Source organism: Bos grunniens, chromosome 1, assembly GCF_055505025.1.
Source record: "Bos grunniens cultivar Pamir isolate PY7600 chromosome 1, Bosgru_T2T1.0, whole genome shotgun sequence".
NCBI classification, from domain to species: domain Eukaryota; kingdom Metazoa; phylum Chordata; class Mammalia; order Artiodactyla; family Bovidae; genus Bos; species Bos grunniens.
In genome coordinates, this window is record NC_141165.1 from 27,718,246 (window position 1) to 27,736,390 (window position 18,145).

The window sequence follows — 18,145 nt, forward strand, 5'->3', positions numbered from 1 at the left end:
CCCTCCCCCGCCCCAGCACAGTCCTGCGACAGCTCAGTGTCCTCCTAGGACATGGAAGGCCAGCAGCATCCCCTGTTTATCTTGGGCCTGCCAGTCCTTTAAGCCCCACCTCTTCTTCCAGGAAGCCTTCCCGACTGCTCCAGCCTGCTTTCACTTCAGTTCCAACGATTCTGAAGGTCTGTGACACACAGTCAGGCTTCCATTAGGTAGAGCTGGCTCTTATTTAGACTTTCATTAGCTTGGCTTTTTGTTTATTTATTTATTTTTGCCTCGTGTGCTCTTTCCTAAAGTTTTTTGGATGTTAATTTGCAATCTAGACTTGTTACTTTACTTGCCTTATTTAATATAGGCACTCTGGTGAGTAATAATTGCTTTTGCCTGACAATGGTCCATTCTCCTTATGGAAAGAGTAACCTGATTTCCCCTGGGGAAACTGCCCATCCGAGTTTCAGTCCACGTGGGCAGGGCAGACCAGGGTCCTCCCAGCAGCGGGTGGGCACGTGATGCAGATGTGGCCAATCAAGAGAACCACTCCCAACAGCCACAGTGATTTGTTCAGGGGCGGGTCCATGCTGGGCCAATGAGAGGCCTCCTTGGATGGCAGCTACTCTTAGCTATTTCGAGAGTTTTAAGTTATCTGGAATTGCTAAAGTGGTAGAATCAAAAGCTGAAGCTCTTGGTGGCCATCTGGTCATTCCGTGGAATAAGCTCCCCTGAAAGTGAAGCCAATACCATAGGAAATGGAGAGAGGAACGTAGAAGATCCGCAGTCAAGCACCCGAATCCAGCGGTGGGTGACTCACACACTTTAGTCCAGAACCTACCTCCTTTGTTTTGCCAGTTTGAGTCTCAGTCTTTTACAGAAACCTATCATTCTAACTTGCCCAGTAGGCACAGGACTGATGTCTAGGCACTTCTAGACGAGTAAGCACTTTCGGAACTGAATGCAATTTGTAGACTATCAAAACCAAAACCAAAAGAATATTTCTGGACATAGTTCTGTGACCGAAGCCAGTTTTTCTGGCTTTTCCCCAACGGCCTGCTCTGTGTTGGCTCTTCTAGGTGGTGGGGACACACAGAAGAATCGGAGCAGACCCAGCTCCGGGGAGCTCACAATCTTGGAGGGAAGGTAAGAAAAGCTGTGCCAAACTGCCCTCCGGGGCTGAGAGGAAGAAATACCATGTGCCATGGAGAATCACTACAACCACAGGGCTCCAGAAGCCTCTGGTGCGGGAGCGGGCGAGAGATAAAAGACTGGGCAGGACTTCGTGGAGGCAGTGAGAAGGGCCACTAGGGGAGGGTGACGGAATGAATGGTGAACTTGGTGGCAGTGCCAGGACTATCGGAGTGAGGAGCATTGAGGCCCTTTGCCCCAGACCTCTGGGAAAGAGGGTCCAGAGCTGCTCTTCAGCACCTGACAGAGGTCTGGCTCTCTCGTCCTGTCCACTCTGTAGCAGGTCTCTCAGCTGGGAGATCAGGTGGACTCAGGCAGTGGTTGTCTGGGGACACCTGTGGGCGTTTGGGAGCCAGCTGAGGGTGATGGAGCTTTCCCACCACACAGTGAGGGAGGGCACACAGGTGCCAATGCTTGTCTTCATGAGACAGTCGTGCTCCCCGTGGCATTTATTATCTGAGTCCTTTGTGGCATCAAAACCAATTTTGAGACATTTCTTTGGTATTTCTGTGCTGGGGGCTTTACACTCAACCTCTGTGTTTTCACTTAACAGTGAATCACCCACCTTGGCTCTCATTTTTCTAATGGTGCTTAGAAAGGCTTGAAGCCCTACAACAAGTGCAGGTCTGTCTCACCTAGGTGAGAGAGTCTGCTTGGCACCTGTGGTGATGGCTTACTGGACAGCGAATAGGGCTCAACTCACCTTGTTCAGTCTTCCAGTGCCTACTGTTTACAGAGCCTGCCTCCCTCTTCACTCAGCTGCCAGAGATGGTAAAGAAGCAGGTTGTGGCTGGAAAAATAGACACGTCCGCCATCATTTGATAGAGTGTGGGATGCATGTGATGATATGTGCATGCATCCATCCGCGAAAGGCACAGAGACATGTGCAAAGAACAGTAGGATTAATTCTGTCTTGGTGATCAGGAGAAGCAGAGGTGCTGGCAGCCCTGCAGGACACGGGAGACTGGAAATAACGGTGTCCTTCAAACAGGAAACTTGTTGCACAGCAGAGGTCACATTTAGGTGGCTCCTGAATGCTCTCTGTATGAGGTAGATTCCATCACCCCATTATACAGAGAAGGCAGTTGAGGCTCAGTATGCTTGAGCAACTTGTCAAGGCACAGCAGGGCTAGGATTCAACCCCAGGCTGGGTAATGCAACGTTTGAGCTGCTTTCGTTAAGCCTCACTTCCGTTCGGATATCTTTGGCTATTGAAACTCCTGTTTTCTTGTCATCTTCTAATCCTCAGTAGATGCCAAGTGTCATGGTGCTGGGAGCAGAAGCAGAGACACTCTCCTGCACCCCACCCCCACTTCACAGATCTAAGGAGGCAGACTGGGGAGAGAGCCGGGCTCCTGCCTCTTGGGTCTGGCTCTCCACACTGTCCCACTCCTCTGATTGTGGGGATGGATGTCAGACTTCAAAGGCTGCAGCGCACTGTCTCTCCAATCTCCAGCCCATGAGAAAGCGCCTAAGCCCAGAACAAAGGCCTTTCCAGACCCACGTCACCTGCTCAGCACTTAGCACGGGGCTTAATTAAAGGAAACAGAGCTTCTTAGAGTGAGAGCGAGGAGTGAAGGAGAAAGTCGATCACACTAAAGACACCGCCATTAATAAAGCCAGACTCGCCACTAATATCCCACTTGAATTCAAAACAGGACAAATAATTGGAAATCTGAGCAGGGTGAGTGGTAGGGCCAGTGGTATGGATGACAGAGGTCTGGCAGCTGTGGGAGACCTGTATGGGGACAAAGTTTCTGGAGGGAGTAATTCTGTCTCGAGGCCCAGTGTCCTCTTGGCCGATAGCCATAGGCTGACACCTGGGTCACAGCAGTATCTCACACTGAATAGCACTTGAAATGGGCCAAGCACTGTTCTCAGTTCTTTACAAATGTTAATTAATTTAATCCTTAAAAATATTCCGTCTGTACGTGTTTATATCTATCTGCCTTCCTATCTATCTTTCTATCTTGTTAGTTGATGTGCTTAGTCGCTCATGTCTGACTCTTTGCAACCCCATGGACTATAGCCCACCAGGCTCCTCTGTCCATTGGGATTCTCCAGGCAAGAATACTGGAGTGGGTTACCATGCCCTTCTCCAGGGGATCTTCCCAACCCAGGGTTCGAGCCCAGGTCTCACACATGGCAGGTGGATTCTATCTTAGCTACTGTTATTGACTCTATTTTACAGATGAGGAGACTGAAGCACAGGGGTTAAGTAAGTTGACCAGGCTGAGCTGGGAGTTTGGACTTGTGTGCCATGACCTCACCTGGAAGTCATAGCCATGTGAGCTGGCCTCTCCTTCCTGGCTTGCTGGATAACTTCTGTTCATTCAGCCAGCAAACATTTGTCAGGTATACTCCTTGCTTAGTGATAATAGTAATAACCATTGTGTATGGCTTCTTTTGGAGAAGGCAATGACACCCCACTCTAGTACTCTTGCCTGGAAAATCCCGTGGGTGGAGGAGCCTGGTAGGCTGCAGTCCATGGGGTCGCGAAGAGTCAAACACGACTGAGCAACTGCACTTTCACTTTTCACTTTCATGCATTGGAGAAGGAAATGGCAACCCACTCCAGTGTTCTTGCCTGGAGAATCCCAGGGACAGAGGAGCCTGGTTGGCTGCCGTCTATGGGCTCGCACAGAGTTGGACACGACTGAAGAGACTTAGCAGCAGCAGCATGGGTCCTTTATGCCAGCTATTAAGCACTTTATGTGCATTATCTCCCTTCACCGCCCTGATAACCCATGAGTGTGTGCTTCTATTGTCTCCATGTTACAGGGAGGGACACTGAACCTCAGAGAGGCTAGGTGACTTCCCCTTGGTCCCATGGCTAGTTAGTAGTGGAGACAGGATTCAAACCTACATCTTTTGGCTCAAAACACAGTCCCTTAACCACTGATATTTTTTAAAAATGTTTTTAATTTTAATTTTGGCTATGTCAGGTCTTAGTTGTGGCACACGGGATCTTTGTTGCAGCATGTGAGATCTTTTCGTTGCAGTCTGTGGGCTTAGTTACCCCACGGCATGTGGGAGCTTAGTTCTCTGACCAGGAATGGAACCCATGTCCCCTGCATTGGAAGATTGATTCTTAACCACTGAACCACCAGAGAAGCCTCTCTACTGCTAGTATTGAGTGCTTATTCTCAAAGGGTCCTCGGAAGATGTACTCACAGGTAGTCATAGCTCAGGCTGATAGATGCTGCACACACCTAGATGTGAGCATCCCTAGAGATGGGCAGGAACCAGATATGGCCCACTGAGTACCATTCATTTATGTCTTCAGGCTACAAACCCAGGACACTTCCCTATTCCTACCTAACCCCTTTTCTTCCTTGTCTTTATCCTGTGTGCTCTCCTGCTTATTCATGTGTGTGTGGTTGTGTGTATGTGTGTGTGTGTGCGCGTGCGTGCATGCGCTCAGCCACGTCTGACTCTTTGTGACCCCATGGCCTGTAGCCCTCCAGGCTCCTCTCTCCATGGAGTTTTCCAGGCAAGAATACTGGAGTGGGTTTCCTTGCCCTCCTCCAGGGGAACTTCCTGACCCAGGGTTTGAACCCATGTCTCTTGCATCTGTTGCATTATCAGGCAGATTTTTTACCACTGTACCACTTAGGAAGCCCGTCTCCTTCCCACCTATTCATCCCACAGCCCTAAAGCTGTGGGTGACCACCCTGGGAATTGTGGGCATTCTGGACCCTGTGGTGAGGTTGGGAATGCTTTCTACATAGAGATCTGGCTCCATGCTGGCAGGAAACAGAATTCACATCTGTTTAAGAGGCAACTTAGTAAAATGGAAAGGGCATGGACATTGGAGTCAGACAGGCCTCAGTGTGACTTCTGACTTCTGAGCCTCAGTTTCCCTAACTGTGAAATGGGCCTGCAGGTCCAGAGGAAGGATGGAAAAGACTGGCTGTATGGAGGCCCGGTAAAACCTGAGGCCTCTCTCTGTGGAGAGGGATGGAGAGTAGGGAGAGGGTCAAAGCCTGTGAACTGTGGAGACCACAGGGAGGGGAGCACGGCCTCCTTTCCTTAGCCCATCATATTGGAATGAGGGGCTCCTTAGAACTGGAGGTGAGCATATTTAGGGAAAATGAGAGGAGATATGGGCACAGAGGTGGAAACTTAGGCCCTCACTGCTCTGACAGTGCTGAAGGCCGGAAATGGCACCTAATCCAGGAGACACAGGTCACCTCACGCATAGGGCCATGGCATTGTTATGATGGGTCAGGGCATGTTTCAATTTTAGATCATTGTCATGCAGGAATCCAAGGCCAGAAGCTTAAAGAGTCTCCTTCCCCTGTGATCCTGTCTCCTTGCTCTTATTGGCCCTAGAGAAAAAGCTCACACTTCTGATCTGAAGTGTTCTCATTTCACCCACATGGTAATGCTGATGGGGCTGCCTTGGGGTGTTCTGTGGGTGAGGGACAGAGAAGATGAGAGAGTGAAGGGGCTACAGTGGGGTGAGTAGTCTGCACAAACAGAAGGCTCTGAGATCTCTCCTGATACTAAATCTAATGACTCTGACCTCTGAATAGTCCAGCTATGATGGCCAGTGACAGAGAGTTTGTGCCAAGGACCAGAACTGGATATATACTTTACCCATAAATAGAAGTAGATTCAGTGGAGTGCTGGGAAATGTTTAACAGCAACTTTCTGGGGATGGGGAGATGCTCTAATTTGTAGCATTTGGCCATTTCTCTGGTGTAAATGAGCTTTCCTGGTAGTTCAGCTGGTAAAGAATCTGCCTGCAATGCGGGAGACCCCAACTCTATTCCTGGGTCGGGAAGATCCCTTGGAGAAGGAATAGGCTAACCACTCTAGTATTCTTGGGCTCCTCTGGTGGCTCAGCTGGTAAAGAATCCACCAGCAATGCAGGAGACCTGGATTCGATCCCTGGGTTGGGAAGATCCCCTGGAGAAGGGAATGGCTACCCACTCCAGTATTCTGGCCTGGAGAATTCCATGGACTGTATAGTCAATGGGGTTGCAAAGAGTCAGACAGGACTGAGTGACTTTCTCTTTCACGGATATAAATACTCCCACCAAGGCTGATCACAAGCTACCACCCCGACATCACTCAATGTTAAGCTGGGTGCTAGTAGCTGCTTCTCAGGAGCCCATACACACTGGCTGCAGCACACTTGTGGGCAGATTCACCAGAAGGCAGAGGAGGTTCAAGCTCCAGGTTGTCTCACTTGTGGGGATCCCATACAGTGTGTTTTCATTTTGATATGTGTTTGTACAGTTTCCAGAAGTTAGATATAATAACGGCCTTGGTTAAGATTCCTCCCTCATCACTCTGGCTTGTATCGGATGGCTTGGAGTAGCCCATGAACATATTGTAATTACTTTGTTCATTTTAAATATAAATTCATTTTTGTACCTAATTTTGATTTGTAATTTTATTTCCCTTTTCTAAAGAGGGCCTTGAAACTTATATATCCTTCCAGCCTCAAAGCATGGATCCTCTCTGGGACTTAATTAGATTGCAACTCATCCTTCAGAAAATGTTTGTGATTATTGTTCTGTACCTTAGAGTCACACTGGTGTATGCAAATTTATCATTGATTAATTTGGTCTAGATTAGCTTACTAGAATGCCACTTGCATTATGTCAGAGTTCTACTCGAAACCCTCATGGGTCCCCGCTTGATCCTTTAAACTGGATTTTAAGATTCTCTATAGATTGGCCCTCTCATCTCCTTTCTGAAAATATCTCCTTTACTTCTAGTGTATCTCCTCAATAAAACTTTTTCCCTTGTGACTTTTTAGATTATTTTCTCTGCCTAGATCACCTTTTTTGTCCCCTCACTTTTGGATTTTACCAAATCCTTTTTCTGTGTCTGTTGAATAGTCGTGTGTGTGTGTGTGTGTGTGTGTGTGTGTGTGTTTTAAATTTGGTCCTCTCTCCAAGCCAGGCTTCAGCAATATGTGAGCCATGAACTTCCAGATGTTCAAGCTGGTTTTAGAATAGGCAGAGGAACCACAGATCAAATTGCCAACATCCGCTGGATCATGGAAAAGCAAGAGAGTTCCAAAAAAACATCTATTTCTGCTTTATTGACTATGCCAAAGCCTTTGACTGTGTGGATCACAATAAAATGTGAAAATTCTGAAAGAGAAGGGAATACCAGAACACTTGACCTGCCTCTTGAGAAACCTATATGCAGGTCAGGAAACAACAGTTAGAACTGTATATGGAACTTATTTATTTGGAACAGACTGGTTCCAAATAGGAAAAGGAGTCCATCAAGGCTGTATATTGTCACCCTGCTTATTTAACTTATATGCAGAGTACATCATGAGAAACGCTGGACTGGAAGAAGCACAAGCTGGAATCAAGATTGCCAGGGGAAATATCAATAACCTCAGATATGCAGATGACACCACCTTTATGGCAGAAAGTGAAGAGGAACTAAAAAACCTCTTGATGAAAGTGAAAGAAGAGAGTGAAAAAGTTGGCTTAAAGCTCAACATTCAGAAAACTGAGATCATGGCATCTGGTCCCATTACTTCATGGCAAATAGATGGGGAAACAGTGGAAGCAGTGGCTGACTTTATTTTTCTGGCCTCCAAAATCACTGCAGATGGTGACTGCAGCCATGAAATTAAAAGACGCTTACTCCTTGGAAGGAAAGTTATGACCCACCTAGACAGCATATTAAAACGCAGAGATATTACTTTGCCAACAAAGGTCCGTCTAGTCAAGGCTATGGTTTTTCCATTAGTCATGTATAGATGTGAGTGTTGGACTGTGAAGAAGGCTGAGTGCTGAAGAATTGATGCTTTTGGACTGTGGTGTTGGAGAAGACTCTTGAGAGTCCTTTGGACTGCAAGGAGATCCAACCAGTCCATCCTAAAGGAGATCAGTCCTGAGTGTTCATTGGTAGGACTAATGTTGAAGCTGAAACTCCAATACTTTGGCCATCTGATGCGAAGAGCTGACTCATTAGCAAAGACCCTGATGCTGGGAAAGATTGAGGGCAGGAGGAGAAGGGGACGACAGAGGATGAGACGGTTGGATGGCATCACCAACTCAATGGACATGGGTTTGGATGGACTCCAGGAGTTGGTGATGGACAGGGAGGCCTGGAGTTCTGTGGTTCATGGGGTCGCAGAGAGTGGGACACGACTGAGCAACTGAACTGAACCATATTAATATGGTGTGTTACATTCATTGATTTTGACATATTTAACTTCGCTTTCCTGGAATAAATTCTGCTTGATTGTCATGTATAATCCTTTTTATTTGTTGCTAGATTCAGTTTGCTAGTGTTCTGTTGAGAGATTTTGGATCTGTATTCATAAGAGATAGTGATTTATAGTTTTCTTGTGAAAACTTGGTTTTGGTATTGAGGAAATTCTGCTGCTGCTGCTGCTGCGTTGCTTCAGTCATGTCCAACTCTGTGCGACCCCGTAGACTAAAGCCCACCAGGCTCCCCTGTCCCTGGGATTCTCCAGGCAAGAACACTGGAGTGGGAATGCATTTCATGCATTTCCAAGGCATGAAAGTGAAAAGTGAAAGTGAAGTTGCTCAGTTGTGTTTGACTCTTAGTGACCGCGTGGACTGCAGCCTACCAGGCTCCTCTGCCCATGGGATTTTCCAGGCAAGAGTACTGGAGTGGGGTGCCACTGCCTTCTCCAGAGGAAATTCTAGTCTCACATAATTGGAAAGTGTTCCTGCCTCTTCTATTTTGGGGAAGATTTTGTGAAGGATTGCTATTAATTATTCTTTCAGTAATTGGTAGAATGCACCAGCGAAGCCATCTGCAGCTGGATGTTTCTTTGTGAGAAGTTTTAAAATGATTAACTCTCTTTTTTTGTTATAGTCTATTCAGAAGGCAGTGGCACCCCACTCCAGTACTCTTGCCTGGAAAATCCCATGGGCGGAGGAGCCTGGTAGGCTGCAGTCCATGGGGTCGCTAAGAGTCGGACATGACTGAGAGACTTCACTTTCACTTTTCACTTTCATGCATTGGAGAAGGAAATGGCAACCCACTCCAGTGTTCTTGCCTTGAGAATCCCAGGGATGGGGGAGCCTGGTTGGCTGCCGTCTATGGGATCGCACAGAGTCAGACATGACTGAAGTGACTTAGCAGCATTCAGATTTCTATTTCTTCTTGGGTCAGTTTGGATAGTTGTCTTTCTAGGAATTTGTTTCAATAAAATTATCTAATTTGTTGGCATATGGTCATTTGTAGTATTTACTTAGAGTCCTTTTTATTTCTGTAAGGTAACCTGTTAGTGATGTCTCCTCTTTCATTTCTGATTTTAGTTATTTGAGCTTTCTCCCTTTTTTTCTTGGCCTGGCTAGCTAAAAGTTTGCCAATTTTGTTGATCTTTTCAAAGAATAACTTTTGGATTGTTGATTTTTTTCTATTGTTTTTCTAATCTCTATCTTCACTGTCTTTAGTTCCGTCTGCTTGCTTTGGGTTTAGTTTGCTTTTCTTTTTCCAGGAAAAAGTACTGGAAAATACCCTCAAAACTATGTAATATAATATGTTTTAGAAGATTGATTTAAGTCCCAAAGTTGAAAAAAATACATTACAAGGTAAGATGGGAGTCACACCTGTGCAGATTACTGAAAGGTAGCAGAAATGGCCCCGTGAACACTCACCTTCATTATCTGCCTCCAGCCTATGTAAAAGACCATCTAGATCTGAAAGGAACTCAGGAGTTTTTGTGTCCTCTCTGTCTACTACTCCATGGGGGCAGTGGGAATGCCCTCCCCAAACAGGTTAATAGGGCTTCAGAAGTACTTACAGAAGTTAGGAATGAGCTGTCGGAGGGAAAGTCCAACACCAGGCCCTGGCGAAATATTTGCCAAGCTTCAGAAACCCATAGGCTATTTTGCTTCATGAAGCAAAGGGAAGGCAGTGAGATTGATTATGGCATACATCCCCTGGAGTTGGGGGATGATTTTGAACATGGAGACTGCCGCCTTTTTCCCAAGGACTTGAAGGTTAGCTGGAGAGGCCCATGGAGGTGTGGGGAGGGGCAGTGGCAGTATAGCAGCCTCACATGAGAGTTTCCTGTGGGCCGTGTGAATGCAGAGGGAGGTACCAGGACTCAAACTTTCTTGACAGGACCTGCCTTCTGGGACAAGGGAAGCTGAGCAGTATGTGACTATGAGGAGAACAGCTTAGGGGGCACTGAGAAAGGGGTTGAAGAGGTCAGGGGGTGCACAGCCATCCTTAGGAAGCTATACTGTGCTGAGAGTGGGTGTCTGTAAGCACCTACAGAAGCATTCCCAGTGGATAGATGGGGTGGTTAATGTTTTGATGTCTGACATTATAGAAGGTGAAACGTTCAGCCAGTAATGTCTTAGAACCACAATCAGAGGCTCCTTCTCTCTGCGTCACCCATGTGGACCCTGTGGCCCATTCAGCCCCTTCAGTATCCAGGTAGGTTATGACATAATTAGTAAGCCCTCTTAAGAGCTTTGCGTGACAAAGAACATCATACAGAAGGGGGTTGATTTTGCTGGTTGCTGTGCCCCTCCTCCACTGCTTGGGCATCAAAAACAGGAGATCCTGAGGACTAGCCTCCCCATTGTATAGACAGGGTGGCCAGGGCCCAGAGAGGGGAAAGGCTTTGCCAAAGACGATATGGGCAGGCTGTGTGGGAGGCTGCCTACCCTTCCAGCTCCTGGAAATGAGGAAGCTATGGCCCTTCCCTGGTCCTTCAACACAGACAGCTCTAATTATAAAAGGATTCAACTTGAGGGGGAAAACAGGGAGAGGATGAAATGTAGACTCTGAATTTCATTTTCATCATCAGACGTTTCTCAGGGAAAATGATATTTCCAGCCTAGACAGGGAAGTGGAAGTGGGCTGTACTCATGTCTGGAAGTTGTGGAAAATGCTTTATTTTAACTCAGTTCCCCCAGCAGTCATTCTCATCTATTCTAAACTGCCAATCAACCTTCCAGCAAAGGAAAACACACACACACCTCTGCACAAATGGCTTTGATTAGGCTTAGCTGTAGGTTTAAGAAAATTTAATCATCTTAACCTGTTTAGTCTTTTTCCCTGATGAAAATCATCAGTCAGATTCCAGCATGAGCCAGTTAGAACTGAGCTGCTGTCAGCACCGTTGTTTATGTTAATACGTTATAGGCATGAAATGGAGGAAAGCAGAGTTATGAGAAAAGGTCCTGAGTGAATTAGGAGCGTAGGAGTCTGTGGCAGGCCCCTGAGGCCCATAGGCAGGCCTCTGGACGGGCTGTTTGTTTACAGGTCTAAGATAGAACCTCCTCTACCTCTTGGAAAGGATATTTCTCTCGGTGGTTGGATCCCGCCTTTGACAGAACTGAAGGTCTAGAACCTATCAATACCATTTGCTAGCTATGTGACCCCAGACAAGTTGCTTAACCTCTCTAAATGTGGTTTACTCATCTGAGAAATGGGGCTAACAGGAGTGATTAGCCTACTGGATGGCTTTACCGTTATGTGGGCCTGGTGGTTAGTGAATGCCCAGTTAAATGCTCCCTGACATCAGTGTTAATCCCTTTTCCCTGACACCAGCCAGCTCCTTCATGGTACTCTCACCCCATGCCCCAGACTCTGTGGGCATTGGCCAATGGGGAATACCTGCTAGATGTGAAGTGGTCTTCTTGGGACAGATTGAAAAGGCCCTAAATCTGGAGCTTTGACCCACCTGTGTCATGAGGACCTAGGTGACCTTAGGGGAATCACTGCTTCTTTGGATCTTGGTTTCTCAGTCAGTCAGATGAGCCCACTCCTGTCATCAACATCCACCCCCTCTTCCTCCTAGAAAAAAATCCCACTTCCACCCAGCTAAAGAGCTGCACTTCTAGGTGTGGCCATGTGACTATTTTGAAATCCAAAGGAAATGTTATATGGAACTTCTAGAAAGTCTCCTAAAAAGGATGGAGAAGAAAGAAGCAAATGTCTACCAGCATGTGAATAAACAATGGACCATTCATACTGTGGACTATCACTCAGTAATAAAAAGGAACAAACCACTGATATAAACAACAACATGGGTAAACCGCAAAAGCACTATGGTGAGTGAAAGAATTCAGACACAGAAGAGTAAATAGTAAATTACTGCATTTGTATAAAGTTCTAAAACAGGAAATGTCAAAGGGGACACTGACTACAGGAACATGAGAGAACTTTCTAGGGAGGTGAAAGTGAAAGTGTTCATTGCTCAGTTGTGTTTGGCCCCATGGACTGTAACCCACCAAGCTCCTTTGTCTGAGGGAGTTCTCCAGGGAAGAATACTGGAGTGGGTTGCTATTTCCTTCTCCAGGGGATCTTCCTAACCTAGGGATTGAACCCAGATCCCCTATATTGCAGGCATATTCTTTACCATCTGAGCCACCCAGGGAAGCCCTCTAGGGAGATGGGAATGTTGTATGTCTTAATTGCAATGGTGATTACATGGGTATTTAAATTTGTCAGAATTTACAAAACTATTTAACATATATGCATTTTATTTTAGATAAATTATACCTCAGTAAATTCTTTTTTTTTTTTTTAACAACAACAACTTAAAGAGCTGCCTTGTTTACAGATGTGATGGCTGGAGCTCTAGCAGCCGTCTTTGGACATGAAGATGATTGCAGAGCAGTGAACTGGAGGGAGCCTGGGTCCCTGCCAACTTTATGAAGTCATTTTAATCAGACCTAGGCTGCCTGATGCTGAGTTTCTTTTGTGTGAGAGAGAAACTTTTATTTAGTGAAAGTCATGTTAACTTTTGCTATTGATCATGTGATCAACATGCAGTTGAACCAAGTCCAGACAGAAAGACAATGCCTGTAGGGTAATAGAAGGGCAAAAAAAGAAAAATGATTAGAACAGTTTTGAGACTGTTATTACTACTCTGATTATTATCTATCCCCTCTTCTTTCTCACCCTGATGTGCTGCTGAGGAGTAGGCGAAGTGGAAACGTGGGACTGGGACAGCTTTCTCTTGGGGCCATCTACCAGACTGAACCCAGGAAGACCCAGCCTCGTGCCTCACCTTCCCACCTCCTCTGCCTACCCCTTTCTAGCTCCTCACCCCACTCACAAGGGGGATATAGACCTGAAACTAGAGAATGGGTCTTGAAGAGCTTTTATATACATGACTTTGGGGTAGGGTTGCCTGACTCACATGGGAATGAGCCTCTTCTTCACAGGGTGGGTTCTCCTCTCTCAAAATGGAGAATTCTGTAGCCCAGAGATGCACAAGATCTGGTCCAGGCTGCCACTGGCAGGCCAGTCTGATCAGAGACATGGTCACTTCCATGAGTTGGGGTCAGATTCAGCTCCAGGAGGTGGTGGGAGGTGGAGGAGGTGGGAGGTCCCAAGGATGCCCCAGCAGGCTGGAGGAGAAGGTGGACTGGTCACCTTGAGGCTGGGCCCAGAGCTTGCCTCTCCTTTTCCATGCTACATGCCAATCATGGCATGTCAAAATGTGCCTGAGAGGGGAGCTAGTGGCATCTGTCCAGTACAGGCCAGAGTGTAAAAAGAGATGGGCCATGGGTGCCCTGAGATGTATGGCAGCAGAGTGGGAGTGCTGTTCCCTAGACCTCAGCAGAGTGGGCACACTTCTCATCTTAGGCCAGGTGCAGGGGAGGAGGTCCTGGTGTTCCTCCAAACCCACACATGCATGCACTTACATGCACACTTACACACACAGACTCTCACATACTTCCCCTGTGCACACACATGGATATATACACCCAGGCATATACAGTCTGTACACATGCAAGCACACACCACACTGAACATCTCTGAAGCCCTGAAGAGCTTCTCACCCCTTCTTGCATATGAGCCTTCATGTGGATGATCCCCCCTACCAGCAACCCACTTGCTTCCCCCACTTCATCTGCATAGACGCCTACTGAAGGATTCTGCTGAACGCCACTTTCCCAGCGAGACAGCAGCACACCTGCCTGCCAGAGACCATCCCTGCCCCGTGCAGCTCTGCTCCAAGCCCTCACAATACTCACTGTAATAACAGCTTTTAAGTCTATCTGCTCTGACAAACTGTGACCTTTGTAAGGACAGGGCCTGCCCAACTTGGTCACCCTGTACCCCAGCACCAGGCCTAGTGCTTAATAGGTGCTCAAACAATGTAGATTGAATGGATAAATATCCACGTTCATCCATCTATATCTGCTTCTCCCACATGACTGGGAGCTCCTGGAGAGTGTGGACATGTCTTGAATGACCCTGTGGAGATGCTCAAAAGTGCTTGTTGAAGAAATGAATAAATGATTGCCTATTCCCAATTCTCTCTCTCTCTCTCTCTCTGTCACACACACACACTGAAATTCTGAAACAGTCCTCATCACCCAGACTTGTGTAGTAAATTAAAGATGGCTACATCTTCTTTCTTACTGTTCTTTTTTTTATTTTTAAAAAAAATTTAGTTATTTTAGTTATTTTACTTTACAATATTGTATTGGTTTTGCCATACATTGACTTGAATCCACCATGGGTGTACATGTGTTCCCCATCCTGAACCCACCTCCCACCTCCCATCCCTCTGGGTCATCCCAGTGCCCCAGCCCCGAGCACCCTGTCTCATGCATCCAACCTGGACTGGCGATTGGTTTCACATATGATAATTTACATGTTTCAATGCCATTCTTCCATATCATCCTGCCCTCGCCCTCTCCCACAGAGTCCAAAAGACTGTTCAATACATCTGTGTCTCTTTTGCTGTCTCGCATACAGGGTTATCATTTCTTACTGTTCTAATTGAGAGTGGTGTCTAACTGCCTTTCCCTTGAGTCTGGGTTGGCCATTAGTGACTGAGGATTCAGCAGAGATGATGTCCTGGACTTCTGAGGCTAGATCATAGGAAGTCTTGTGGTCTCTGCCTGGACATTTGGGAACATTTATTCTTTGAACCCAGCCACCATGCCATGAGGAAGCCCCAGCCAGTAGGTGGCAGTGACTTTCCAGCCTTGAAGGTTATCTTGGACGTGGATCCTCCAGCCCTTGTTGAGTTGCCCCAGCTGGTGAGCAAATATGAACTTTCCCCACCAAGCTCTACCTATATTGCATATTCATAAGCAAAATTAATGATAATTGCTGTTATAAGCCACTAAGTTTGGGGGTGGTTCATTATGCAGCAGTATATAAATAGAGCAGCTTCAGTGCATGTGAGAGGAAGTGCTAAAGTCTCTTAAGGGAATGCTGGAAGTCTGCCAAGATTACATCCCTGGATCCCTCCTACTGGGGAAGGAGCAGATTGTCTGGGACCCGCAAATTTGCCTCGTATAGGAAGCCAGGGTGGATGAGAGGGCAGCTCCCCGCAGGGATGGGCAGAGAATACTGGGGGCTCTCATCACTGTGTGGATCAGAGGCCATGTGAGGGCCTCGTACATTCTCCCTGGCTCTCACATTCACACATGTACTTTAAGCAGGACTCAGAAGCTAGAGTTAAAAGCTCTCCATGCTGAGAACACTAGAATCCATTTTTCTTCCTGCATCCATCAGTCACTCTACCTCTCTGATGCCCCCCGGCCCTGCCAGGAGCAAGAGGATGGGAAGCGCTGGTCAGAGCTGGGGGAGGAGAGCAGGCTGTGTACACGGGTTTGTGAAAAGCCACCTGCTGTGAGCTCAGCATTCACTGTGCTGGCAGCTTTGGCAAGATCTGCTGTGCTAATGTGCATCCTTCCATGGCCATGGTGGGTCTGCTGGGTGAGGGGTCTGCATGCCCCTAGGAACCTGTGAGTGTGGCTGCCCATCTCACAGCTGAACATATGCATCCTTGACCTGCCTTGTACAGCCTGGTCTCTAGAGTACAGAGGGGGCTCTCTCAAGGGAGTGAGAGCCTCTCTTTATGCCTATGGGCAGGGGGAGGGGAGTGTGTGTGTGGGGAGTCCCTGACTGACAGTATTCTGGAATGGAAATCAGAGTCACTCCTTCACTCAAACTGTGTCCTCTCCAGGTGGGACAAATGGAGAGAGGAACATGGAAGCATATACAGTGCTGCTGCTGCTGCTGCTGCTAAGTTGCCTCAGTCGTGTCCAACTCTGTGCGACCCCATAGATGGCAGCCCACCAGGCTCCCCCGTCCCTGGGATTCTCCAGGCAAGAACACTGGAGTGGGTTGCCATTTCCTTCTCCAATGCATGAAAGTGAAAAGTGAAAGTGAAGTCACTCGGTCATGTCTGACTCTTAGCGACCCCATGGACTGCAGCCTACCAGGGGGATTTTCCAGGCAAGAGTACTGGAGTGGGGTGCCATTGCCATGTGTAAAATAGATAACCAATGGTATTTGCTATATGACTCAGGGAACTCAAACTGGGGCTCTGTGACAGCTTAAAGGGGTGGGAGGGAGGGGACACATGTATATCTATGGCTGACTTATGTTGTTGTATGGCAGAGGCCAACACAATATTGTGAAACAATTTTCTTCAATTAAAAATAAATCATATAGAACAGACTTTTGGACTCTGTGGGAGAAGGTGAGAGTGGGATGATGTGAGAGAATAGCATTGAAACATGTATATTACCATATGTGAAATAGGTCACCAGTTCAAGTTCAGTGCATGAAACAGGGCACTCAAAGCTGATGCACTGGGACAACCCAGAGGGATGGGATGGGGAGGGAGATGGGAGGGGGGTTCAAGATGGGGGACACGTGTACACCCATGGCTGATTCATGTCAATGTATGGCAAAAACCACTACAATATTGTAAAGCAATTAGCCTCCAATTAAAGTAAATTAATTGAAAAAAAGCAGCGAAAATCCCCCTAAATAAATAAACAAATAAATCAGATTGTAAATCTTTAAGGAAGAAAAAATTTAAGATTCTTCCTAATATGTTACATAGTAAGTGTGATCTGTGATATTCCAAGGGATGGGGATCTACTGTTTTAAGTCATTAATACATTAGCAGTAGTTTATTCATTCATTTCTATCAAGGGGAGGGAAAGAGCAACAATGAGAATTAAGTATGGGGGAGAGTTACTGAAAAGAAGAAAGAGAAGGGAAAGTGGTATTTTAGAAAAATATTTGCCAGCAGCCCAAATTTGCTTAAATCCATCTTTGAGACAGGGAATGTTTTATATTTTACCCAAAATGTCTGTGGAGGTCTCATTTCTGAAGCAGTGATGCCTTTTTTTTTTTTTTGGCTGCTCTGTGGCTTGAGAGATCTTAGTTCCCCACCCAGGAATCAAACTTGTGCCCACTGCAGTGGAAGCATGGAGTCCTAACCACTGGACTGCCCGGGAGTCCCAATGATGCCTTAAATGTCCTGAACAACTTTTCAGATGAAAACAACAATATATCAGATAAAATGTTTTTAAAATTATACTACTGAGCTGGCAAGAAAGTAAGGAATCAGAGATTGAAACTGAATGAAGAGTGTGGACATAGGCATGGGGCACAGTGCTGGCTTTTGTTTCAGGATCTTAAGGCTCCCTGTTGATGCTGAGTGGGGAATGGGAGAATATAGGTAAATCCTAGGGCCTGCCCAAGTGGGCAGTTTAAAGAATCTCCATGTGGAGCGGGGCCCCAAAGGCTACACCATCAGTATAAGAGTAACCAGGAAATGAACTTCACTCCATAGAAGTGAGAGCAAGGACAACCTGGCCCTGTGCAGGTAGGAGAAAATACCTCTTCTGGTAATTAAAAGCTGACTCTCACAACACATTCATGTGTAATCTGAAATCTTGAAGTAGAGAATCTAGTTTAAAATGGTCCTATGTTAATGCTTCCCACAAGTGACCAGCAAAAACAAAGACTGGTTCTCTCTGTAGGAGGCCAAATTCAGCTCAGGTTCAAAAATTTCTTGGTAGATTATAGTTCCAAGGAACATTTCAGTTCAAGTCAAGAAGTCCCAGAATCATACCAGGAAACAGGCACCCTGAATAAGAATCAGCAGGTACAGCAGACTGCAAAAGCAGACCTACAAGGACTAAAGATACTAAAATGAGCAGATGTGAGAAATAACTATACCTAATGAGTTTTAGGAGTGCAGGAGACACGGGTTCGATCC

At 46.5% G+C, this 18,145-nt stretch overlaps 1 long non-coding RNA gene across 1 annotated transcript; it reads left to right on the forward strand.

The window, feature by feature from the left end:
* Window positions 1-445: 445 nt before the first annotated feature.
* Window positions 446-16,587, forward strand: LOC147379188 (uncharacterized). Its single transcript, XR_015151714.1, has 3 exons — window positions 446-789; window positions 1,062-1,128; window positions 16,091-16,587. It is a non-coding gene; the product is annotated as an uncharacterized LOC147379188 (long non-coding RNA).
* The last annotated feature ends 1,558 nt before the right edge of the window (window positions 16,588-18,145 follow it).